Consider the following 27,460-nt stretch of genomic DNA (forward strand, 5'->3'; position numbering starts at 1 on the left):
GCTTTGGGCAGGGCCATGTAACTAAGCCAGCATTTGTGAAAGTCTGCAATTCTTATACTCTTCAGTATCTGTCATCAACACCTGATATAGTGCCTCAATAGTGTTTATATTTTTGCTTTGCCCAATAGTGCAATCCAGTATATTAAGGGCAGGTCTACATAGAAACTCTTGCCACTACAGCAAAGTCAGTTAGTCATGTGATTTTTTGTGCCATTTCTATACTAGTGTAAGCAGGGTCTGAATGAACTATCCCATGACAGCTAGCAGGGAAGGGGTAAAGGCTTCAGGACCAGAACACCCCCACCCAGCCTAGGTATGCAGGAGACAGAGCTCTGTTGCCAAAGTGATCAACTTTGGCTGGTGTTGCGTTACAAATCACTTTAGCATTAAATGCAGTGGTAATGAAATGTTGTTCTCCTTATTGTATGGATAAAGGGCAGCAGAACTGAGTGCTTAGCTTGTCCTGATTGAGGGGGTCACCCACAACTGAACTCAACTCCCTAAGCAGGGGATTTGGATGCCAGACCCCTGTGAGAGGGAGGGAGGGTGAGTGGGGACAGGTGTCCCTGTGGGGAAGTGTGGGCTCTGTATAAGAATCCTAAGGCTTAATCTGCCCCTCCCCACTGTTCAAAGATGGTGCTAATTAAGGCTCCATTAGGAGTCCTTTGTTTTGTTAAGTGATCACTAAAGCTAAAATCACTTGTTGAGGGGCAGCATTTCTGCCCAGTCTGCTTCAGCAATGAAGTTCCCCCACTAAGAGCTGAAAATCACTAAGAGCAGGATGGACTCTCAAGAGACTGACCTGCAGAGGTCACAGTAGGGAAGCAGGTGGCAGCAGAAGGTAAGGGTGTGCACTGGTGATGGATGGCAGGTTAGCCTGAAGTACAGCTGGCAGCAGAGTGGCTGGCAGGGTGGCCAGCAGAGCAGAGCAGTGAGCGGCTGGTGGAGCGGAGTGGTAAGCAGCCAGATAGCGGAGCAAGCAAGGTACCTTCTCCTCCTCCCCCAGCCAGGGTGAGAGGTGAACCCTGCAAATGCACCTCTGACCTCTGGTTCTTCACTGACCAAGGACAACAACTGTGAGTGTGGTGAGGTGAAGGGAGTGGCATGTTAAAAGAACTTTTGGGTGCTGGACTTAAGAACCTGAGGCAAAAGGACACTGCCCAACGAACTCTGGGGTGGCTGTTGTGCTCTTGGTTTTAAGTTTATGAATCCCGCTTGTGGCATTTTCCCAAGGTAATGGCGGTTTACGTTTCCTCTTTTATTAAAAATCTCTTTTCTACACTCAGACTTTGTGCTTGTGAGAGGGGAAGTATTGCCTCTCGAGGCATCCAAGGGGTGGTGTGCAATTGTCCCAGGTTACTGGGTGAGGTATAGTTGAAAAGAAACCCTTAGATACTGAACCCAGCCTTTGTACTGCCGATTCCAATGGCCAGAAGGGTTACACTGGCAAAATCCCTAGAGTAAACACAGTTATTACTGGCATAAAAGTGCATTTGCCAGCATAGATTATTTCACTCACTGAACAGCAAAAGTACTTTTTTGCCAATATAAACTGCAGCCACACTAGGAAAGTTTGCTGGTACAGCTTTACCAGCAAACCTTTTCTAATGTAGACCTTGCCAAAGGTCTGATGAATTCTGAAATGTATGAACATGGTCTAAGCTTAGACCATGCACGATGCTATATTTGAATTAGTTAGAGATCGCTTGGAGTCACAAATTGAGAGTTGGTGTTTTTCTTTGCATCTGAAGAATCTAGTCTGAAAGCTAATTAGAACTGGCTTCTGCTGGTATGGTATTCTTCTGTCTATAGTCTAAATGAAATGTCATGAGATACTGAAAAAGTAAACATTTGTCAGAGTTGGCATCTATAGTGCTCTCTGAAACCTTTTGGTCTTTTCTTTGGTATTCAACCAAATTTCTCATAATGGTCTTACAGATTTATATAGTGGGGAAAATCAATATAATATACATTTTAATAATGTTCTATAGAAATGAGTACAAATGCTAACCGTTTTTAGGTTTTAATGTTGAGTTCTACAAAAGGATTTGATTTTCTATTAAATTCTGTAGAATGGTCAAAATAAACCTATAAAATAGTTATTTTGTGTTTCAGTTCTATATGATTTTATAAGGAACTTAAGCATTGATTATGAAAGTGTAAGTGGATGATTTTAGATTGAGTCTTCTATATATACCAATCTAGTTATAGATATATATCTGAGAACCTCATAAATATTAATTTATCCTTGCAACATTCTTGTAAGTTTAAAAGGTATTGTTATCTCCATTTTACAGATGCAGAACGGAGGCACTAAAAGACTAAACATGACTAGCCCAGAGTTACACAGGAAGTTTGTGGCCTAATCATGAATTGGACCCAGATTTCCTGAGTCTCAACCCAGTGTTTTACCCAAAGATTTCCATTCCCACCAATGATTGCTTTTGATCACCTTCAACTAGTGTGCAGAGATACCATTTGATTAGAAATACTGTCTTTTTCAGTATGGTATGTTCATCTATGTTGCATTGCTGTTTATTATCATTATTCTTTATGATTCTTCAGTAATTTATGGATATCACAGTGTGGTTGCCTTGGGACTAATACAGATTATTGGGCAGTGAAAAGATATGTGGCTAACTTCCAGCAATACCATAGACACAAGCCGGTTAAATTCTTTTCGTATGATATAATGACAGTCACAGACACAGATATCTCTTAGCCTTTGTCTGCACTGCCAGCTAAAAAGAGGAAAGAAAATGCAAGAATTAGCAAGAGACCTGGTGGGTGCGAAAGGCTGATTACCATGACAATTTTCACTTTGTCAATAGTGCCAATACAGGAAAACCCGTGAGTCTTCTCCAGAAAAGCTTCCTGTGACAGTTTAAAATATTACATCTCTTTAGTTTAAAAAAGAAAAATCTCATCTGCAAAACTAGTACCCTGCAAAAAAAAGCTAAGATGCACAACCCATTCACATATTGATTTTTGGATGAAATATGCCTTGCATACCAAAGAATGCTGAGTTGAGCCTGTAAAGCTGATCATTTAGCTCAGTTGCAGAGCACTTATTTGGGGAATAGATGCATTGAACAATAATGTAATCCAGCAAATAAAGTATTAATGAATTCTGAAATGTGTAAAGATGGGCTAAGTTGGACTGTGAGCTGTTGTGTTATAATTAATTAGACATGTCCCATGATTATAAGATGAGAGCTGTTTACATGTTTGCACTTGAAAATTCTAGTATAAAAACTGCAGGATCCAGATATTATGGTAGTAGGATGCATTTTAAGATAGGAGAACTTTATATTACAGTTAGAGTTAGAATAAGCAGTTTGCATAATTAATATATTGTTTGAGCATCCCTTACTGATAAGATGGACTGAATGATCTCATTTCTCTCATCAATGAGCAGCAGCAGCAGATTCACATGGCTATAATGTAGCCGTGGTGTCACATAGAATGGACTTTCATCTTAAACAGTCCCTTGCAATTATTCCATCCTTCGTGTGGGAGGATCTAGTCTTCTTAAATCCCGCAACATTGCATTTTCCAGCCTTAGTCATGGTCAATCTCATGCTCTACTTCCTTTGACCTCAACTCTGTAAACATTCTGTAGAAGCATACCTTCTTCTGCACATTGGAAATAACCCCACCACAGCAGTCATTTTGTTCTCGACTGGTGCAAGGCTGAAACTTTTGGGATTGTCTCAGTATCTCCTCGTCAAAATCTAGCCAACATATGTTAAGAATATGCCATAACTTTTGACTTTGAAAACTCTTTCATTCTCTCTCACCTATTTTAACAGACATATTTCTGCTCCATATGACACAGTTGTCATCACCACCAGATTGAATACTCATCTTAGCAGTCACACAGACATCTTGCTGCCCAAACAGAGGCTTCTGAAGACACTGAAATGCCACTGAAGCAAGACCAATCCAACATGTGCCTTTTTCAGTTATAGAACTTCCTGCTGTCATCTTACTACCCAGACAGATAAAACTACTCGCCTATTTTTGATGTCATTACTAGCAATGTTCAAAGTCGGTAGGTCATTCATTCCTTTTTTATAGGAGGCATACATAACTTTACTTTTATCACTGTTGATCTTAGTCCCATAGATTCTGCAGTTCTTCACAGCTTTTTCACATTAGCTGTAGTTGGTCAGTAGTCTCTCCAAATAAGGTGGTATCATCCACGTACTTGAGAACCTCTAAAGATGAATTTTTAAATTTCACACTTTCTATTTGGGCTCCATCAGCTTTGTGATCACGTAATCTCTTAAAACAATAAATTATGTAGGTGAGAGAATGCATTTTTGTCATACTCCTGAATCTACAGAAAACCAGTTTGTAATTTAACCATTGACTCTCATACAACTAAATGTACCATGGTAATGTTCTTCCACTAGGCACACTAAATTCTTAGTTACCCCATACTGACATAGAAGTAACCCCAGTGCTGATCAACACACTGCATCAAAAGCAGCTGCAAAGTCTATAAATCTGATATTAACTTCCTTTTGTTGCTCTAGTCATTTTTCAGTACATTCCACAAAGCGTGGATTTTAGATGCAAACCACACAGGCTGTCTCTCATTTTATGGTTGAGACAGCACTTCAGTGGGTTCAGTAGTATGATTGTTAACACCTTCCCTGGAACTGACAGCAGCATTATTCCCTGATAATTTGAGCAAGATGATCACATTCCCTTTATAAAAAATAGGATGATGCAGCCCCTTTTCTAATCTTCTGGAATGTGACCACTTTCCCAAACTTTTAAGTGGACTCTGTGAAACCAGTAAAATAAATCTGGATCTCAACTCTTTAATAGTTCTGCTGGAATGTAATCAAGGCCAGGTGCTTTATCACTTCATAATTGCTTGACCACAAGTATTGCTCCCTTTAATGTCATTGGCCTGTTTTCTTCTAGGTTCATTTTTGGATTAAGTTATAGTTTACCCCTTGACGGGGATCTATTAATTAATTTACAAAACTGCTTATGCCAGTGGTTAAGTTGTGCATCAATATCCTGGCAATATTTTCCATTTTTGTCCTTAAGTGGTGAAAGCTGTGATAATGGACATCCAATTAAGACATTCAAAGTCTCAGATATGCATTTCTGGGCATGTCTTTTAGAGGCTTCCTCAATGTGCTGTGCCATAGGCTACCACTGTTGATTACAGTAATTCCAACAGGCATTCCCTCTTTGTTAAAGACATCTCTTTTCCTCTACTGCTCATTTACTTGTGTTGGGTACCATCTTACTTCACAAGTGCTCCTAAAATAGTATTATTCGTGTATAAGGGTATTGGAATCTAGACATGTGATTCCATAAACTCTGCCAGAAATCAACTTCTCTCTCCTTCCCTACCATCCATCCTGATGTATCCTCTTCCCCACAATTCCCAATCTCTTTGCTACATTCCCAAACCCCTTATCCCTGCCAGCAAGCATTTGCCTGTGTAATTTATTTTCTTTTAAAAATGTCTTGAGGGCCTTCTGAATTTTCTGCTGTATTCAGATTACATTTTCTCAAAATATTTTTATTTTTTAAAGTTGACAGATACAGATTGTAGCAATGTGCATCTTTCAGCCCTTCTAAGATCGCTGCTGAGGTTGGATTTGAATTCACAGCACCTTGGTATTGTACAGGTTTGAAGACTGCAAAATTTCTTCTCCCCACCCCAGTCCTGTTACTCAGAGTTGGCTATCAGCCCCCTTGGCCTCTCTCGCTGCGCATGCTCGGTGTAATCCGTTTAATTTGTGGGTGTTAGGGACATGACTACAATGACATTACAACCATTTTACTGATAACACTGATTTTTTTGCTCTCCCACAGGGCTAGTGGGTGGCTGGCCCTCTGTAGGGGTAACTCTTGAGCAACTGAGACCCTGGTGCAATGATCAAGTCTTAGCTTGATTCATATCTGTGAGCAAAATTATGTTGGCAGAATTTACAAAATTAAGAAAAACTGTTTTTTATGGGGTTGTATCTCTGAAACCCCTGGTAAAATAACCTCAGATTTGGATCACTCACCTTAGTCAGTGGCATGAGGCACACAAAGTTTCAAGGCACTCTGAGTTACTGCAGATTTTGGAGCACATAAAAGAGTTGAGTTTTAAGAAGAAGGCTGATAATCTTAACTATAGAAGACCTATCAGTCTTCTGTCATAAAAAGCATGTGCATATAGATGTATGCGTGTTGCTATATATACACAGTAGAAATCTGTAAATATCTAGATGTATCTGTTAAATAGGTATAATGGATTTCAGGAATGGATAGCATGACTTCACACGGCAGGTACGCCAGCTCATAATTTTTCCCTAGTGTGAACTAATATGTCTGGAAGATATGAAAACACCCATTTTGTACTCTATTCCAATTGGACACTGGCAAAATAACAATAGCAAACATATATTTGGCCACATCAGTAAAGTCCTCCAAGTGTCCAAATTACTATGGCACAGTACCACTTGAATAGGATAAACTAGGGGGAAAATATAACAGCAGTTTTACATATACATATTCCTTTTTTTATTCCAGAAAAGATGTCATGTTCTCACAGGGGCGTTGCTCCAGAGAGTCAAGCTGATTAACGAGATCAGTGAAAGGAAGTAACAGCATTGCCCAGACCTTTCAATCCCCTGCTTTCCCCTATAGATTACAGATCTACAGTGAACTTTCAAGAATCTATTAATTTTTCCCACACCGGGTTCAGTGCAGGGAGATTTAATATGATATCAGAGAATGACGTGCATGTTAAGAAATACCTTTGGACCTTTTTTCATTTTCTGTTTCTCTGACTTCCTCCCTAATTCCCTAATTTAGGTTATCAAAATCCAGATTCCTTAGCTCTCTCACAAGGCAACTTTCTAAGTAGATACCTCTTTATTTATGTGTTTATTATTTATAATACAGAAGGACCTAGGGACACAAGCACGATCAGGATCCCATTAGCCTGGGTGCTAGAACAAACACATAGGGCTAGATCAGTACTTCATGATCTACTCTGAACAAGGGGCAGTCCAGAAAGTAGATTGTGACTCTCTGAGTCACAGTGTGCCTCCTTGTCTCCCTCCTGCTCTGGTGAGGATATAAGTGTGTTGGGCCTACACCTGGTGCAGTAAATGTCACCAAGCACACTGCCACAGCTGTGTTGGCTGGCACATTCGGGGTATGGTGCCATGGCTCCATCCAGCCCCTGCCCCATCTCCACCCCTTCTTGCTATCCTTTCCTCCCACTCTCACTCCGATCCGCTGCATGGAAGCAGTGGGTCTTCCAGTGTTTTTGTGCAGTTACTAGCAATACAAATAAACAACCTGCCATCCCTGTGGATTATGAGCACCAACCAGGAATTTATAAGCATAAAAGCAGTAAAAAAAGATTGTATTCTCCATCCACTCCTCCTTGGAGATCTGTGCTTGAAGTCTCTCATTCGCTCTTCATTCTGCTTATTCCTACTCTTTGCTGCCACGAGGTTCTGATTTATGAAGGGAAGAGCAAGACAGCACAACACTAATTCATTGCATTAATAAGTGTCATCCAAATATCATTTTATTCTCCTCAAGCTATTAATCTGTGCCATGGAATTACTTTGCCTGAAAGTTTTTTCTCTTGGCTTTCTTATAAATAAGGCTGTTCAACAAGTTTATTGGATTATTGGATCTAATGAAATGGCTCTAGAATTCTGTACACAAGTTCCAGTGATGCCAATTCAATGTTAATAATTTCCAGGGCAAGGACTGAAACTGGCTGTTGATAATGCTTCTTTAGTGTCTTGCACCTTGCATATTCAGTGTATACACCAGTGTTAAGTGAGTGTAAAACCCTGCTAAATCAGAATTCTCCTCTCCACTCTTACTGGGCCTAAATGTGAAGTAGTCTTTTTTGTCTGGGTCTCTTTGTCCCTGTTGTTCACTGATTCATAAGTAGTGTGCAAAGGAATTCAGTGTATAATGAAGGAGGGAAAAAGAAGAAGGATATTGATGTTGGAATCTCTCCATTCAGCAATGAACTATTTACAGAGTAGCAGTGGGGAGAATATAAAGCAGGGGTTCTCAAACTGAGGGTTGTGACGCCGCAGGGGGTCGTGAGGCCACTGGGGGGGGGGGAGGAGCGACTATTGTGAGCTGTCAGCCCTGCACATGCTGGTGCTCTGGCTGTCAGACACTGTGCATATCAGGGCTCTAGGCCTGGGGCTGATAGCCCAAGCCCTTCAGAGCTAGGTAGCTGGAGGGCAGCGGTTGCTGGCTGGGTGCCCAGCTCTGAAGGCAGCGCCACCCACAGCAGCAGCGCAGAAGTAATGATGGCGTAGCATGGGGAGGGTCCTCACAGCCTGAAATATTTTCAAAAGGGTTCTCAGCAAAAAAAAAAGTTTGAGAACCCTTGATATAAAGTCTGAGAGACAGGACAGAGAAAGGGGAGTGCCCATGATGTCACAGTTCCACCAGCCTGTGACTGTTTTAACCGGTGCCAGCTAGTTACATTTCATTAGGGCAATAAGACACTCTTAGTAGCAAGTTTCTAAGGTCTGTAGCCTTGTGATGTATAATGCTCCCCAAATGCCCTGCTGGTTGTGTCTTATTCTTTAAGTATTCCACATCAAACAATGATATTTGGATTTCAGCATTATTAAAGTGCTGAGAGGATGGTTGTAGGGTGGGTTGTTTTTATTTTTTATTTGGCCAATTTGCTTGTCCTCCATCTCTCTGGAGCTGTCACCGATCCATAAGCAAGCAATTCTTCCTTTCAGCATATCTTATCGATCCAGTGTTCATAAAGACATCCAGAGTTCTCCAATATTCACTTAAAATGTTGTCAGTTTGTCAGAACCTAGGTTTTTGAAGCAAGCTATTACTTTATTAGCTCTTTCTGATGAGGATGTGGATCATTCATAATAAAAACTAGGTTTTGGGTGCTGATTTGCAGAAAAATGACAAAATTAATTAAAGCAGAAACACAGAAGTTAGCTCTTTTTCATTATACCAACAGCTAGGATTGTGGTGGGGAAGGGAGTGAAGGCAGGAAGTGGAAATATACCATTTTTAACAGATTCTTGCACATCCATGTTGTCTGTCCGTCTGCCCCAGGGTTTTGTGTAGCACCCATCATTGTAATGTCTAAGTACCATATGAAATTCTCTTTGTATTTGCAAAGAGAACTTGGGGCAAACACAATATATCCCTTTAATAACGTTTGTAAGCAGTAATCAGGTCATTTCTGACCTCAGACATGTACTTACAGGTACTTCCAAGTATCTTGCAAAACTTTCTGCTGTCTTTCTGAGCACCGGTACATAAAATGGGGACTTAGTCATCATTGCTACTATGAAGGAAAATGGGAAATTAAATGCAAGATGAACCTCATAGGAAATTTCTCTTCATTGTAGTTTATTCAGCCTATGGAACAGGATAAAGAGCTCACCCAGAGATGCCTGAGATACGCCCAGGTTTAGGGAGACAGCATGACATCAAGGGCATCTGCATGGAAGCTCTGTGCTTTCAAGGTGGTTCTGAGACCCTGAAACATTCCCTACTCACCACTACTCTTGCAGCACTCTAAACAACACTCAAGCCAGGTATATAGGTGGTTCCACAGCCAGTGGCTACCACTGGATTCAGGGCCGTATTATCTATTAGGCACAATAGGCACAGTGCCTAGGGCCTACGAAACTATCAGGGCCTACGAAAAAAAAATTTATATATAATTTTTTATTTTTATTTAAAAAAATATTTATTAATAGCTTAAAATCAAATTAGATATTTCAGTCAGGGGGCCTATGAAGGTAAGACCTACAAAGGTCTTAAAACGGCCCTGACTGATTCCCTTAAAGAGAGATCTCAAAGATAGACGTGTTCTACAACCACAGACTAAACTCTTACCAGGTTCAGGAGATATGACGTGCATTCCTCTTCCCTTCCTCTGTGGCATGAAAACTGCCTGGCCTCCCTCTCATGTGTATCCCCCAGTCTGCTGGAGAGCCCTCTGCTGCAGTCTAGTGTGGGAGACACTGTGTGCAGAATACCCCTCAACATATAGACCCTCAGGGACACAACTGGGTCCTTTGAGATGAGGGCATCCATATGGAAAACAGAAGCAAATGTTCGGAGACAGACAGTTCCTATGTGTGTCCTGCTGTATTATAGGCCACAGTCTTCCATGCATGAATTAACATCAGTGACTTTGTCCCTTAGCAGAATGCATTCATCACTGAGATTTGAGCAAGTTCCAAATGCCAGCATCCATGCATGATGCAAGATGTTTCAACACAGCTGAATGGATTAATTTCTCTCCAGTCTGTTTCGGCTTAAAAAAGAAAAGAAAAGAAACTTTTAAAATAAAGCAAGAACAAAATCCATCTCTGAAGATGAGTGTAGGGTCTTACACACCACTTAAGCCTCACACTGGGCCTCTGTCATAGTGTTGGGAAAAATATGGCATTTTATGGGTGACACTAAAACCCTGCCACCAATAATAAAATAGGTTAGTGTCTAAGGTCCCCCTCTGTATCTGTCACCACAGCAGTAAGGTGGATAAAATACTAAAAGACTCAAAACAAATTAATTAAGAACAATTTATTTAAGGGATAAACAACAAATAGGGGTCACTCGGGGATTTAACAGATGGAGCTGAACTCCAGGTTCTTTCCCAAAATAAAACCATTTAAACCCAGGCCCAAAGTCAGTGTAATGTACTTAAGATTTTTCTTCTCCCTCGTGGGGTGCTATTCATGATCTCCTAGGACAAGGAGACTGGAACCCGGGGTCCTGATGATGGACTCAGGAACCATTGCAGGTATGTAAGCTGGACTTTTAATGTGGGGGCTGTCTGTTGTGTTGTTCTAGAGACTCTTCTTCTTCTTCTCCATCTCCTTGTGACCTCACCTTGCTGCCTCTAAAGTGAACAGCCCTGAACTGATTGTCTCACTGTAATTTATACAGTCATGTTGCCGGGCAGACTCCAGCTCCTTCCCACCTTTTCTTTCCCGCCTTTACCCAAAAAGAACAGGAACAGCTCAGGAAGAAGACACCAAATATGGAGTCTGAGCTGTCTATTCGCCTTTCCAAAATGGTGATTACTCTTTTACAACTTATTAACTACATACAGTAACCAATAAATGGGGAATTTTCATTAACAATGAATAGAAAATATAAACCCAGGTGTATTCCCAACCAGTAATAGAGTTATAGGCAAAATATCCACATACTAGTGCTTTTGCAGGCTGCAGAAAGAGTCTCTGTGCTTGCCCCATGTAAGCAAGTGCAGCAGACTTCAGTGGTTCAAACCAGGGACAGGCTGTAATTAGCTGAGTTTGCCCACCTCTGCTTCCAAGGCTAGCATCAATGACAGTGTGTGTGTGTGTGGGTAGCCACCCACTGGAAGATGGGATAAAACTAGTTCTGGAAAATGAAATGTGAAGGATTGTAATCAGTCACAACATAAATATTACCTGAAACACTGACTGAAAAGAGGGACATCCTGCTGCAAAACAGCCCTTCCACCCATAAACACACTTTCCCTTAACTTTTTAACGCGTCACATGAAAAATCTTGTCAAATTCTTCATCAGCTGAATTTCAAACTATGTCACAGAACAAACTTCATCAAACATTTCCCAGGTACTCTGATTTAAAGTCACATTAGATCTATGTCCTCTAAAATTGTAACTTTAATTATAGTAGTAGAATTTCATTCTCTCAGTTAATTAGTCCATAAACTCTTGTCTCCTATAGTACATTTCTCCTGAGAAAAATTTCATCCTGGGGGATTTTGACATTCATGTTAATACAACTGATGGATTGTGCCTAACTGCTACTTTGATCTTTTAAATTTTACTGAAAAAGTACCATTTGGGAATGAGCTGACTAGTTTTTAATCATAAGGCAGGGATATTGGATATTATGTTTCTAACACAAACAATTATATTGCCATTTGAATATTTTATGCAGGTCATTATTAATGAGTAATGTAGCACTAAAAAATAATTAGGACACAAGAGGAAATTATTTTAGCCTGGTAACTCAGCTGATGGCATATTTTCGTTGTTGTTGTTAGTGCCTTGACTGCAACAGGACTACTGCTTTCACTTTTTATTTTCTTGTGCCATCTCCTTTATTACATGATTAAATCCAAATAAAAATAAGAACCAAAAGAGGGAAAAGAAAGTCTCATCGGGAAGGATAATAGGGCATGACCCTCATGGCAGGTGCCCTGCAGGGTTGCCCCACTCCAAAACAGTTGCTGTCACAGCAGTTTGTTCACAGCGGTCTGTGTCCTCCAGACTCCTCCACTAGCTGGAATTCACCTGGTCGGCCTCAGGCAGCTCTGTGCTCGGGGACTTGGGGACCTCAAGGACCGGTGGGGTTGCTTCCAGGCTCTTCACAGCTTGTGGTTTGATCAGGGCACTGTAGATGCCCAAGGCCTACATGACCATGCTGGTGATGTCCCCGGTGTTGGACAGCAGCAGGATGGCACTGGAGTCCTAGACTAGCTTGGAGAAGGCACTCACGTACTGTTCAGCCACAACTGGAAGGCATCTGCGTTGCCATTCTGTTGTGTCAAAGCATCAGCCAGGAGCCAAATAGCTTCTGCTTTGGCCTTGGCCTTGACCAGCATGGCACTGACTTCCCCAGCAGCTTTGTTGATCTGTTCAGCCTTCTCAATCTCAGAGGTCGAGATCTGGGCCTGCTTCCACCCCTCTGACAACACTGATGTCAGATTCCCTGGTCCGCTCTGACTCCAACACTGTCGCCTGTTTCTGTCCCTCTGCCCCCACCTGCATCTACATTGATTCCTTCACCCAGGAGGCACATGGATGTCCTTCATCTTATAGCACAGACACTGCATGCCCCAATAGTCCAAGGACTGGTTGATGGCATCCACAATGCTGGTGTTGAGGGACTGCCACTCCCGAAAAACTTTGTCTAGGGAGTTTCCCCAGCTCAGACCCCATAGTGGAGAGAGGCCAGCTGGGTCACCGCTTACTCAGGGTCCTCCATCCCATAACTTGCCTTACAGGGGTCCATGATCTGCAGGTACAGGCTGCCATCTATCTGCAGGGTGACATTATCCGGTGTCATGGCCGACTGCTCCAGGACATTGATGATGATTTCCTTGAGGCTCTGCACGTAGTGAATCCGACCCAGGAGTGGGTTGAGGAAATTCAAACCGGGGCTCCAGGTTGTGGTGAAATCTGCCCATTCGCTCCACTACCCAGGGGCACAAAGAGCACCACATGGGCAGGCAGGAGGAGCATCTCTGTGGAGCAGGAGCCCGCCATGCCCCAAGGCCCCAGCTGCCGGGAGCTCTGCAGCAAGATCATTCAGGTATTTTGAAGTCTAGATAAGAATCCACTCGCTGGTCTATTTATCACAGCTGAACAAAGTTTGTCTAAAATAATAGTAAATACCAGCTCTTCCTATTCAGTTTTACATCACCCTTACACAGAACATATTCTAGAAGTTAGACAAAAATTAAATGAGCAATGCATAAGCTTTTCTAGTGAAGTAATACTAATAAATTACAACACAAACCCCTTTCTACAATATTCCACTTGTTACATTTTCTCTCAGACATGTCTAGAGATGTTGGTGCCTTGATTACTTTGCTGAGTAAATTATTCAATTGACAGACTGATCTCATAATTAGGAATATTTTCCTAATGCCTTATTTGACTTTTTCTATCTTCTGATTTCATGTTGTTAGTCTGCTTCCTACACCTTTTGTTCCACCCTGTATGCCTCTGACCTACCACCTTCTATTATTGCATCAGAAAGCTAAAGTTATAAAGAGGTTCCATTGCACTGCTAATTATATTTTGTGAAATAAGTTAATCAGCCCCAGAGGTAATGTTATAATGCTTACCTCCCAAATATTTGTTTTATCCATCTGCCATACTCCACTCAGGCTGGCCAGGACATGATTCAGTAAAGGGTGGTGGTACATTTAGAGGAAGTCTACATTTTCTTCCTGCTGTCATGTGGTGGTTTTTTGGGGTTTTTTTTTGCTACACCCTTACGTTTATTTTAACTCAATTTTGTAATGAATTCCAAATAACCAAAAATATTTCAATATATAAGTGATCCAGAGCTCAGTCTTGCTCTCCTGGAAGTCAGTGTTAGCTTTGTCATTGATTTAAAGAGAGGCAGAAGCAGGGTCTTTATGTAGAATACGCCAACTAATAATTGTTCAGACAGAAATAACATTTGAAAATAAAGTTTTTGTTTGTTTTCTATTTTTGGGTGGGTTTTATTTTTTTTTTTTTTTTTTTTTTGCAAGACAGGGTGCACAAATTGTTGGAAAATATCCTTTAAAATATTGAATGTTTCTCCATCTGTCACCAACAACTCTTTCCACTGTATGACACCAGTTTTCCACCAGTGTAATTCTAAGGAAATCAGTTGGTGTTCTAAAAAAATAAATAAATAAAAATGAGAGAATCAGTCCCAATGAGCATTAAGGGGAAAAGAAAGAAAAACCAATGTTTTTTCCTGATGAGTAGTGTCACTTATTTAACAGTGGAACATTTGTATAGCTATGAATATTGTTATTTTAAGGAAGTAGCTCCCCTGTGTTACATTGCTTACAAAATGAATAGCCAGTGGTGTGACTTTCTGGTCCAGAATCTGTGCTCCATTGAAGTGTCCTAGTGTTGTGCTGCCTGCAAAGGAATACCAAAGCTGGCATAATTGGTCATAGGAGGATCATTCCTGTGGCTTAAACACAGCAGAGGGACTTGTGTGCCAACTCACTCATTGCTGCTGGGGTATAGCAGCCCACGATCAGGGGAGTGCAAAGAAAATCTTTACATCACCTCTTCACCCTCCTCCCCTATGAATGGCACTGGGCACTCCTCAGACACAGGCAATTTCTTTGAGGCAATGCACATAGGAATTCCTTGAGGCTCTATATTTAAATATGTAGAGGATGCATATTATAAAATGGATTATTAAAGCTTAACAATATATAATATTTTTACAAATAGATTTAGACAGTAGGGGAGAATGCTTTATGAAAGCTCAGACGAAGATAATTCTTAACAAATGCATGTGATCTCGATAGATAAATGGGCAAAATTGATAAAATGGGACACAGTTAAATGGAAAGTAGCATGCCACAGTAGCACAATTAGTTCAAAACAAAAATACCATAGAATCAATGATTGAACTTTTATTTTATTTGTAATGTTCACTCTTGATAAGTAATTCTCTTTCTGACATAATGGATACCAGCTGAGCGTAGAGATCACGTAGCTGCTAAATATTATGCACCAGTAATGTCCTATCTGATCATGGGCATGGAATGAAGAGGTTTTGCAGTGTTATTGTCATTGGAAAACCCCTGTGACTTAAAGCGATGGTGCTTAAAATTCTGTTCACTCTCCCTTTTTTCTCCTTGATTGTTAACAGCAGTGAAAGCTCAGAAAATGTGTTACAAAACAATCTCCACATTTTTAAAACTTTTTTGTTCTACTTTTTTGCACTCTACTTGATAAGTATCCCTTCCTAATGAATTCTCATTTGTGTGCATATGAATATGATAATATAAAATGGTAAAAGCAATTACCAAAAATTACATCTTTCACATTGTCAGGATCCTGTAATAAATTTACAGTATAGAGGGAATTGGTGGCTTAGATTAGTTCTGTTGGAATATGGAGCCTTTTACTCTAAGACATTGGTTCAAATATGGCCAAGTCAGTGGAAAAAAGTTATTACCATCTGATGTATGCAGTGTAGTTGTAGCCCCAGGATAGTAAAGAGAGCTGAGGGGTGAGGTATTTTATTTTATTGGACCAAATTTTGTGAATGAGAGAGACAAGCTTTCAAGCTGCACAGAGCTCGTCTTCATGTCTGGGAAAGGTACTCCCACCATCACAGCTAAATGCAAGGTGGAACAGATTGTTTAGCATAAGTAATTAGCACATATTCTAAGGGACCATTCAAGGTAGAATGGCCCATTACCATTGATATCTATTCAGTGGTCTATATGAAATGTGCTTATGTTTTCAGCCCTGTTTCTTATAGGTGTCCATAAAACAAAAGCTGTCACCACAGTTGGCATTATTTGGCATCCTTGTTGGTGTCATAGGGAATACACTTCTAAAAGTTATGATAGGGTTGGTTGAGGTACATTGCAATTCAGGACTGAAGCTTATTAACATATCAGCGTGGGGAAGCGTACTCTGCCGCTGCCTGTGATTTACCTGTTCTGTGGATTAACAGAGTCTCTGCAACTGTGACTCTGACACATTTGCTTTATGCATTTCCTGTCTGAGGCCCCAGAAAGTTGTGTTACCTCCTCATCCAACTCCTGGCACTGGTCATGATAGCAATAAGTCAGTCCAGAAGGAGAAAGCTTGACAGGGAGGTTATTTATGATTGTGCAGCCTTACTTTAGGTCCCTACTTCCCTCAAGTCTCTGGGCAGAGTTCCTCTGAGTGGTGTCCACTAACTCCTTGGGCTCCTTTTTGGAGCAGTGGGTGTGTCCAAGCGTCCCAGTCTAGGACCCTCACTTTGAACTTCTGACCCTTGCTCCCTTTCATGTTTTTATTATTTGTCATCCCATGGAATCTGTTGTTTCTGGGCTCGGTAGCCCCTCCCTCAATTGAGGAGGCTGGCCTTTTGGGCTTAGACCCACCTTCCCAGAATGCAAATAAGCTGATACTTTTCATGAGCACCACATTTAATTACAATTTTCACAACATCCATCAATACATAATAAAATGACTCCTTGGGCTTTCTGAAGATACTATAGATAGAACTCCATTAGCTCCTCATTTGTTTCAATGTACAGTTTTAATCTACCTTTCTAATTTCTAAAGCCGTCCATGGATTTACTCCAGCCTGCCTCATGGAACTTGCCCTTCCTCTCCTGAACTGCCAAACAGTCTTGCTACAATTTGAGTAAGAGACCTCTCTGGAGCTCATGTAATATCTATCTGTCGACTCAGGGCTGGTTTACACTTACCTCGCGATTCGGCAGCAGTCAACGGGAGTTACACAAACTACGCAGAGTAGTTTGCGTAACTCACGTCGACTGCTCTGCTTCCCTTCTGCGCGCTGTTCACACTGCGCTGCGCTGACGGGAACAGCATTCCCATCGACGCAGCCCTATGCTTCTTGAGAGGGTGGATTTACTCAGTCGACTTCCTGATCGATTGAGCAGTCAGTTTAGACCCACTCGATCGATCCAGAAAGATCGATCTGGCGGCGGCGAATTTGCCGCCATCAGTATAAACACAGCCTTAGTTTCCTTACATGCCCCCCATCACCATTTCATCTGAGCACCTCACAGTGTTTAATATACTTATCCTCACAACACCCCTGTGAGAAAGGAAAGTGCTATGATCCCGAATTTAAAGATGGGGGGACTGAGGCACAGAGAGACTAAGGGCCAGATTTTTTAAGGTATTTAAGTGTCTGAAAATGCAGAAAGGCACCTGGTGAGATTTTCAAAAACAATTAGGAGTCTATCTGCATCTTTAGGCACCTATATACCCAATAAAGGAAGAGATCATTCAAGCCATCAAATATTTAAAACAAGGCAAGGATAACTTGAATGCAGAATTTTTCAAGGTTAATATTGAGTTAGCAGCATCTATCCTGACCCCTGTATTTACATCAGGTTGGCAAAAGGAAAACGTGCCAAATAAGTGGATCAATGGAGTTATAGCGAAGATATCAAAGAAAGGAGCTCTCAGTGATTGTAATTACTGATGTGGTATTACACTTTTATCTGTGCCAAGTAAAGTATTATGTAAGATCATAGTCCAGAATATATAAGAGGCAATTGATAGTGTTCTCAAAAAGAGCAAGCTGGTTTTTGGAAAGGACGTAGATGCACAGATCAGATACACAGTGGCTTCCTTCAGCTTTCACCACTGACAGTCATATGGGCCATTGACTCCAGAAGGCCATCACACACAATAATGGTTGATTTCTCCAACGCTGTTTCTGTAACATATATATATATATATTTTTTTTTTTACAGGACAGAGTTGTTAGCTTTGTGCCTAAACCCCAACCTGGAGGACCAGGGTGTCTGTTTTTGTCTGGCCCCTCCCCCATAGACCAATCCAGCATGGTTTAACCTATCAGGAGCAAAAAAGCCCCCGCCAACAGACTCTGGGGATCATTAGGGCATGCAGGCTGTCCTGCCATGACAAGATACCAAGGGACAGTATTAGGCATGAGACTGCTTGAAATTGTCTGTTTAGAAGGAAGCAACATGCTATGCAGGCCACATGGTTAAGTCTGCCAATGAACGTAAGGCAGGTGTACATTATTAGTTAATTGAAATGAGTGGACTGAAATTCGCTCTGTCAGTACAATATGCTGATAATGAGGGGAAGGATGGTCTTGTGTCTAAGGCACTGGAGCGGAACTCAGGGGATCTGGACTCAATTCCTGGCTCTTTCTCAGATTTCCTTAGCCTAGTCACTTAATCTCCATGGGCCTTTGTTCCCAATCTGTAAAATGGAGATCACACGTCCCTTTGTCTATCTCAGCTATTTTTATTGTAAACTCTTTGGAGGAAAAAGGACTACTCCTTTGTATGTGTATGTACAATAGAGTCCCAGTGCCACTAAAAATGAATAACAAGAAATATGCCTTGATGATGGCAGCAGGGTCCTGAGGTTGTACAAAAAAGTCATTGTTATGATAGTTACTTTACAATCAGTTCTCTATAAAAACTGAAGTAAACTCTGTATGTACTCATCGTGTGATATTTGTGAGAACTGTTAAAGAAAAAATAAAAAGAAGAAACGAAATGCATTTGAGAATGAAGATCCATAAAATCTAGTTGTTTTTCACAGGGATTAGTCACTGATTCAATCTTCTGAAAAGTATTCACTTTTATTCACTAAAATTTCTATTATGGTTAATAGCATGGTACCTTAACTATGCTGCCTAAATCTTTGTATTCTTGCAATCAGTATAGTTCAACCTCCTGAAGTTTATCAAGGTACTTTTTTCTCTCCCTGATCAACTGCAGATAATGAGTCTTGTAGAGAATCTACTCGTTTGTGAATTAGGTTTGGGTTATTGATCACTGTGGTTATCGGCTGCATTAGAGCTATTTCCTGACTCCGATATGACATGCTGGCCCCAGTTTCATCAACATCAGTTCAGATTCACAAGATCCAGGTTTATTTTGTAAGCATTTTAAATCTAGTGGAACAATGGAATGTCCAAAATAAATAATCACACACAAATTGTCTTGTACAATCTCTACAAACAAACAGTGACAGCAATACACTGTGAAATCCAAGTGAAATATTACCGCTTTGGGGCATTTCATTTATAGCTCTCGCTAATTACCATACTATGCAACAAAAATAATTAAGAAGCCAGCAAACATACATTTAAATCATGTCATTACTACAGATTCTGATAAACATTAGGATACATGCCTTTCTCCCACAATAAATAGCGCCATATCTCCCAGGGGAGGGGATTGCATCTACACTCAGTATCTTCCATTAGGAGATCGCTAAGGGGTGAGAAGGTGGGAACACAGCAATGCAATGTTAAACTTCTAAGTCATATTTAACCCTTGTGTATCTCTCTAGAAAGTTCCTCGTTCACTAAGGCACCTAAGTACATGCCTAACTTTAAGCATGAGAGTCAGCTCATTGCTTTCTGTGGGACTGCTCCTGTGCTTAAAGTTAAATGCATGCTTAAGTACTTTGCTGAATCAGAGCATAAATGAATTGCTTCACCATGTTTCTGGCATGCTGTATTTGCATGCCACAGAACAGCTGTAAGACCCACACATGGCTTGGTGGCACTACAGATTTCTTGACACCTTTCGGTGGCTGCTGTGTACACAGCATGGGGGTAAAAGAGACTACCTCCAGGAGTAACTTTGACATCCTTGATGTGATTAGAAGTGGTATAACCACTGGTACCAGGGACTAGAGCACTGGTTTGTCCCGATTCTCCATTGCTGTGGTCTGTATCTGACAACTCCTCAGCTATCCAGGAGATTTTAAAAATTGTGTTTCTTATTAAATTAATTATTATTATGCATTGAATATAATTCATAGTATCATTAGTACTAATATATATTAGATACCAAGATGATGTTACAATTATTTTTATAATTTGTAAGAACATTGTTATGAAGCTATAAATGGCCTGAGACAGACTCCACTACTCTTCCCACTCTTGCTTGCGATGTATTGAAGACTGTGTTGAAATTGGGATTTATCACTTTACATTCTCTGGGGATGTCCTGGTCCTGCTTATGGACTGGGGGGCTCTGTAGGGAAGCATGCAATCTGGGCCTGGCAGAGTCAGTTTGTAGACAGCCAGGCTACAGTAAGTTGGGGTGAATTTTGCCTCTCTGGGTTTAGTACTTAGTATTAGTACTTAATTTGTCTCTCTATGTTTTGGGGTTCTTGTGAGATATTATTCTGAATGCTAAGAAATAAAGTAGTGTTATGTTGCAATCTCCCAGTAAAAGTATTTATGTTTTTGTCTAATTTCTCTGTGTGTATGCCATGAACATACCACTGTTCAGGAGTGACCAAGGTGGAACTTGACCATTCCTACCCTTCTTCTACCTCTGGCACATCTCCCTGCTCCCATCCCACAGACCCAGCTGGAGACTTCAGCTCTGTATTCTGTAAGGATAAAGATTACCAGATAAATGTGCATGAGATGGAAAACATGTAATGCGCAGCAGGATGAGCATGGGATAAATCCAACTCGTGTTTGAAGGAATGGGAATCCACATGGTCAAAACTGTGTTAGGATCTCAGTTGTTGAGACTTTCAGCAGAGGAACTATAGAACTGAAATCCAAAGAAAAACACAAGACACCATAAAACTGAATGTATGGTATTAGTACATAAGAAATACAGAAAGTGCCAGAAAGAAAGGGTTAGAGACAGGGGACTAGGACTAGGACTCTCCTGGGTTTTATCCTGCCATTGCTGCTGGAACACTGTCTGAGCTGAACAAGTCCTATAATGTCTCTAAGCCTCCATATCTCAGTCTGCAAAATGAGTATAATAATACATAACTTTCTCATAGGCATATTGAGAGGTTTGTAAATAATATATGCAAAATAGGTTGAGATCCTAGGAGAGAAGATGATATATATCGAGTAAGTAGCCTTGATTCAGGAAGGTACTTAAGCATGTGTCTAACATTACAAAGACTACACATATGCTTAAAGTTAGGCTTGCGCTTAAGTACTGTCCTGTATACAGTGCTTACTTTGTGCCTGGGCTTGCCAGAGCTGAGCCCCGGCACCTCTAGGCTTGATAGTTCATGGCCCCGGCATCTCTGGGCTTGCTGTGTCAGTTATAAAAGTTAAAAAAATTGTTTGAACCCCGGCACTTTTTTCATTACAACTTAAGTACTGCCTGTATAAGTACCATCAGTGGGACCCACAGCCCTACGCATGTGACACACAGTGTGTACCATTGGCAGCGGCAAGGAGGAGCAGCACAGACCGTACCACTGCCCACTCAGAGGAGCCATAGGGACAAACCTGAGAGGACACACTGAGCAATGGGGCAGTCAGCACTGCTCCTCCTCATGACTACCATGGGGATAGCTCCTGCATCAGGGCTTTTCTCAGGGTCATGACCGGATTTGCCCCACTTAGAATGATAGAAACATAGAGTTGGAAGGGACCTCAGGAGGTCATCTAGTCCAACCCCCTGCTCAAAGCAGGACTAACCTCAGCTATATCATCCCAACCAGGGCTTTGTCAAGCCTCAGCTTAAAAACCTCTAAGGATGGAGATTCCACCACCTCCCTAGGTAACCTATTCCAGTGCTTCACCACCCTCCTAGTAAAAAATCTTTTTCCTAATGTCCAACCTAGACCTCCCGCTCTGCAACTTGAGACCGTTGCTCCTTGTTCTGTCATCTGCCACCACCGAGAACAGCCTAGCCCCATCCTCCCTGGAACCCCCTTTCAGGTAGTTAAAGGCCGCTATCAAATCCCCCCTCACTCTTCTCTTTTGCAGACTAAACAAGCCCAGTTCCCTCAGCCTCTCCTCATAAGTCCTGTGTTCCAGCCCCCTAATCTTCCGGCAACCTGGGTCCCCTTTCAGGGATGGACACTGCATCTGAGCAGGCAGGGCTGGAAGGCAGGGGCTGAGCATGGTGTGGACTCAGTGGGCAAGGTGCCTGGAACAGCGGCTGTAAGGGAGATGGTTCCACATGGATTGATGGTGTGTACCACAGGAAACATTTCTGGTGGTGCCCCTTGATACCACTGTTATTTTTACTGAGTTCTTTACTATATTTTCCAAAGAACTTGATCATTCTAAATCATCACTTAATCATTTTTGGGGAAAAATACCTTACTCACTTTTCTTCAGGGGCACCAACTAGTCACAGGTTTCTCGCATTGCCCTGTTCCTTCATTTTATCTGCTTTGTGTAACAATAATGTTATTCTGCCCTTAAACAGAGAAGAGATGTCAAGCCCAGCAGAGGTATTTTCTAGGTCAGCTGTTCGGCCTGCCACATTCTAAATCTTTCTTCAGAAAGTCGGCATTTTGTTGTTGGGTTGACATGGCAGATAATGATTCTTGAATTGAGTCAAGGCTTCTGTGAACCAAATCAATACTTTAGTAATCACAGATTAAAATCTTGAAGGAAAGAGCTCCAACTAGTAGAGAAAGTGCTGATGGCAATCTCTGATGAAGTGCTGTCTTTCAGAACTGGATAAAGGGCTTGGGAAAACAATAACTCCTCTGTTGAAGTGGGTCTTATTGATCTCATAATAACCATAGCTTTTGAAGGACTAGAAACTCCATTTGGCTACCCACCAGAACTGAATCCCTGTGGATGAGTCCCAGGATGTCTAAATATATGCCATGACCAAAACTTTCAGAAGTGACTCATGAATTTGGTTGTATCAATTCTTGGGTGCCCTACTTGACATTTTAAAGGGGCCTGGTCCTCAGATTTGCTGAGCATCCACCCTCTGAAAATCAGGCCCCCTTAAAGTATCATAAGTTAGGCACCCCAAAAATCGAGACATCCAAAATCAATAGTCACTTCTGAAAACCTAACCATAGCTGGACAAACTCCATGAGGTTAATACTCCTCTGTCTGTACTGTTGGAAAAATTTGAAGAAAATTTTATACATTAAACATTGTAGACTTTCTAGTGCACTATGTCCCTTTCTCTGTATTTCTTCTCTGGAAAGGATAATATAGCTGATCATTTGGAAGAAGTTGTGTGTGATAGTGGGAATGAAGCTCCCTTTTTGGTATTTCTTAATTCCTTTTGTTCTAAACATGAAAGCATGTCTATAAATCTAACACCCCCTAGCCCAGCATAAACAATTTCATTATTTGTCTAATTCAGATATGAACAAAATGTAAGTGCTGTAACCATGAAGACAGGCTAAGGCCATGTCAGTCCTATACCGGCAAAGTGCTCCTCGTTTGGACGCAGCTTATTCCATCCCCCCAACCTTAGTGAAACAAGCTATTCTGGTAAAAGTGCAGTTTTGCATGGTACAACTGCACCTATACTAGCAGATTCTGCTGGCCCAGCTATGTCAGTCCAGGATCACACCTCTTCATACCCCTGACCAATATAGCTACCCAGTCAATGTCTGTAGTGTGGACATGAACTAAGTTATTTGCCCAAGATTACACAGCAAGTCAGAAGCAGACCTAGGATTGGAACATACTCCTAGTCATAGAATCATAGAGTTGGAAGGGACCTCAGGAGGTCATCTAGTCCAACCCCCTGCTCAAAGCAGGACTAACCTCAGTTAAATAATCCCAGTGAGGGTTTTGTCAAGCCGCAGCTTAAAAATCTCTAAAGATGGAGATTCCACCACCTCCCTAGGTAACCCATTCCAGTGCTTCACCACCCTCCTAGTGAAAAACTTTTTCCTAATGTCCAACCTAGACTTGAGACAGTTGCTCCTTGTTCTGTCATCTGCCACCACTGAGAACAGCCTAGCTCCATCCTCCCTGGAACCCCCTTTCAGGTAGTTAAAGGCTGCTATCAAATCTCCCCTCATTCTTCTCTTCTGCAGGCTAAACAAGCCTAGTTCCCTCAGCCGCTCCTCATACGTCTTGTGCTCCAGCCCCCTAATCATTTTTGTTGCCCTCCGCTGGACTCTCTCCAACTTGTCCACATCCTTTCTATAGTGGGGGGCCCAAAACTAGACACAATACTCCAAATGCGCCCTCACCAATGCTGAATAGAAGGGAATGATCACTTCCTGCGATCTGCTGGCAATGCTCCTACTAATGCAGCCCAATATGCCATTAGCCTTCTTGGGAACCAGGGCACACTGCTGGCTCATATCCAGCTTTTTATCCACTGTAATCCCCAGGTCCTTTTCTGCAGAACTGCTCCTAGCTCGTCGGTCCCCAGTCTGTAGCTGTGCATGGGATTCTTCCGTCCAAAGTGCAGGACTCTGCACTTGTCCTTGTTGAACCTCATCAGATTTCTTTTGGCCCAATCCTCCAGTTTGTTTAGGTCCTTCTGTATCCTATCCCTACCTTCCAGGGTATCTACCACTCCCCCCATCTTAGTGTCATCTGTAAACTTGCTGAGGGTGCGATCTACCCCATCTTCCAGATCATTAATGAAGTCTCCTGACTTCTAGTCTGATTTCTAGACCACCAGATTCCAATGCCTCCTTTGTAGCTCATATCAGCTTGCTCCATGTTTTCCAATCTATTAAAAGGTAGTAAGGATATTTATAGTTTCATACTAATACATTCTAAAAATTCCCAGGTGGGCAAATGTCGTGGCTTCTTTAAGGCCCTTGATTTTGGGGATAATTCTTCTCTCAGTTGCCCATTGGGATTAGGACTAGGTCATGAAAATTTTGTTTCAGGATCTAGCTCTAGGGGAAATAAATGGTGTTCAGGGGATACTCACTTACACAGGGAAACTGCAAAGTTGAGATGTTTTCCTTTTGGCTGATCTGTTTCCTTACTGTCAGATCACCTCATCCAGAATGTATCTGTTTAAAAAATGGAACACATTTTTTTTAAATCAGGGAAACACACTATCCCCTAATATATGTGCACTGGGACAAGGTGGACTTCAGGAGCTCAAGCACTATGTACTTTGCAGCCTGCCTGAACACCTCCCTAGCGAGAGGAATTTGCCTCTCTGAATCAGATCAATGATCTACCTAATCCAGTATCCTGTCGCTTCAGAGAAAGGTGCAAGAATATTCTGCATTATGGAATAACCTACCGACTGGGGTAGCCTCTTTCTTAGCCCCATCATTCTGAGGTGGACCTATGCTCTGAAGCCTGAGGGTTTATATTTCTTCCAAAACTCCTGTTTTTGTGTTTTCAGTCCTGGTCAATGTAACACTTCATGTTCTCATTATCCATATAAATGTCCAGTCTTGTTGAATCCTACTAAATTCTAGGTCACCATGATATCTTGTGGGAATTAGTTCCATAGGCTAGTTCACTTCCTTCTTTATTCTTTTCAATGATATCTCTATAGCTGATTGTTTCTGTCACCATGGTTACTTCGGTATCAGCAGAAGTCCTGAGAATCCAGAGTCAGCACTGAGGACCTGAAAAAAAAAAAACCACCCCCAAAGTCTGAGACTAGTTAGCTATAGCCTGGGGACAGAATAGATCATACATAGCTGCATTATGTTCACCTGTTGTGCATAACAATGTTGTTACTGTGAATTTAAAAGTCAAGTAATTTGTAATGTCACCAGAAAGCTGAGATAGAATTTCAGCCTATAGCAGAGTTTTGCTATCATTCTCTGTCTCTCTTCTGCTGACCTATCTGCTTTGCTGTAATGCTGCTGATCTTCCCTTTCTCTTCTCCCGTCCAGCTGTACTACCTTTCAATTTATCCCTTGTCCTTTGGAACTCAATCTACCTAGCAATGCTTAGATACCAGGTTTGTAAGTGCCTTTCAAACAGTAGAGATTGTACAGGGTTTCTATCACATTTAGTAGTGAACAGGGCATCTTTTACCTTGTCCTTTTTTTAAAAAAATCCTAAATCAAGGATTTATAAACGAGAGTTAATTAATACTTGTTACAGGTAATTGTAGGACAGAGTGGCCAAATGGCCTACTGGCTAGTGCAGATGGACTGCATGTTCGTCTGGCCCTCCATGACTCCATGTCCTGAATTTCAAATCAAGCAGAAGATTAAAATCCACACTGGAACATTTGGCTTTAGGGGTAATAAATAGCTATTAAGGTGGATAAATAATACCAACCTGCCCTGTAAGCTTGTTGAGTACTAATTAGATAATATTGTAAGGTGCCATATAAGTGCTAAGTATTATAATAATGTATTATAGAAAGGATGCTCCAGTGGTTAGGGTAGTCGCCTGGGATGTGGGAGACCTTCTCTGTCTCCATTTTTCTGTACGGTTTTGGGCAAGGTGTTTAATCTCCCTGTGCCTCAGGTCCCCATCTGTAAAATGGAGATAATAGCACTTCCTTATCACAGAGATGTTGTGGAGATACACACATTAAAAATATTGTGAGGTGCACAGGTACTATGGTAATGGGGGTGTATTAGTACCTTAGAGAGATACATATTGTATTATATTAGCATTACTAATAGTATTTGACTTGTGATTATTTTCTTCAATATTGATAACCGGGAGAAAGCACTGCTCCTGTCTGCAATGCATTTACCTGTACACAGAACCCAATAATCTTTGCATAGTGATTCAAAAGTAATATAATGGTAGTGTTCAGATGCAGCCCAATGGTGTTGGCTACTGTGCGTTCAGTTAATAATCTTTATAGTGGATGGAGTTGGTACTCCAGCCTCTCTATGTAAATTCTTCAGTACTTAAAATCTTAAAAACACTTCTGGACCCATACATCATAATACTACTATTATAGAAATAATTATTGTGAGCATGATGAAAGCTTGAACAAATAAAAGCATTAAGGCCCTGCACTTAAGCAAATGCTAAAATCTGTATTAATTCAGCATTGCACTTAAACATGTGCCTAATTCTAAGCCTGTGGATAAATCCCACCGACTTCAAGTTAAGTATGTAACCAACTTTAAGCAATGGCTATGTGCCATGCTGCATAAGGCTAGATGTCTGAATCAGCCTAATGTCCTGATAAAGTCTACTGAAGACAGTAGAAGCATTGACAGGAAAAAGACAGGAAATTAAATATATCTGACTTTGTCTTAGTAAGTGATTGTAATAGAATTCTATACTACTTTTTCTGTAGATTATTGTTGATGTTGTGGACCAGGGTACCGAAGAACAATTACTTTTCCAATTCACATGGATTCTTTAGAGAAGAAATCATCTTGCAAGAGATGACAGATGAAGGGAGAGTTGGACCTTGTACATACAATCAAGTAAAACTGCAACTCAGGGATTGTCTTTTGTCTAGGGACAGCTTTTGTCCCATAAACTAAAAGGAGTGAGATACATTAAGAACCTGATAATGAAAATAAAAATGTAATTCTCTCTAGTATAAAGCC

General features: G+C 41.2%; 1 long non-coding RNA gene and 1 pseudogene across 1 annotated transcript; one reads left to right on the forward strand and one right to left on the reverse strand.

Annotated features, from left to right (window-relative positions):
* The first annotated feature begins 644 nt into the window (after positions 1-644).
* Positions 645-27,457, forward strand: LOC137165694 (uncharacterized). The gene is made up of 2 exons (XR_010923461.1): positions 645-841; positions 27,202-27,457. It is a non-coding gene; the product is annotated as an uncharacterized lncRNA (long non-coding RNA).
* LOC137165684 (stomatin-like protein 2, mitochondrial pseudogene) lies at positions 12,299-13,321 on the reverse strand (annotated as a pseudogene).
* Positions 27,458-27,460: the final 3 nt, after the last annotated feature.

Source organism: Emydura macquarii, unplaced genomic scaffold, assembly GCF_026122565.2.
Source record: "Emydura macquarii macquarii isolate MOO-44397 ecotype Brisbane River unplaced genomic scaffold, CSIRO-AGI_Emac_v2 contig_318, whole genome shotgun sequence".
In the NCBI taxonomy this organism is placed as follows: domain Eukaryota; kingdom Metazoa; phylum Chordata; order Testudines; family Chelidae; genus Emydura; species Emydura macquarii.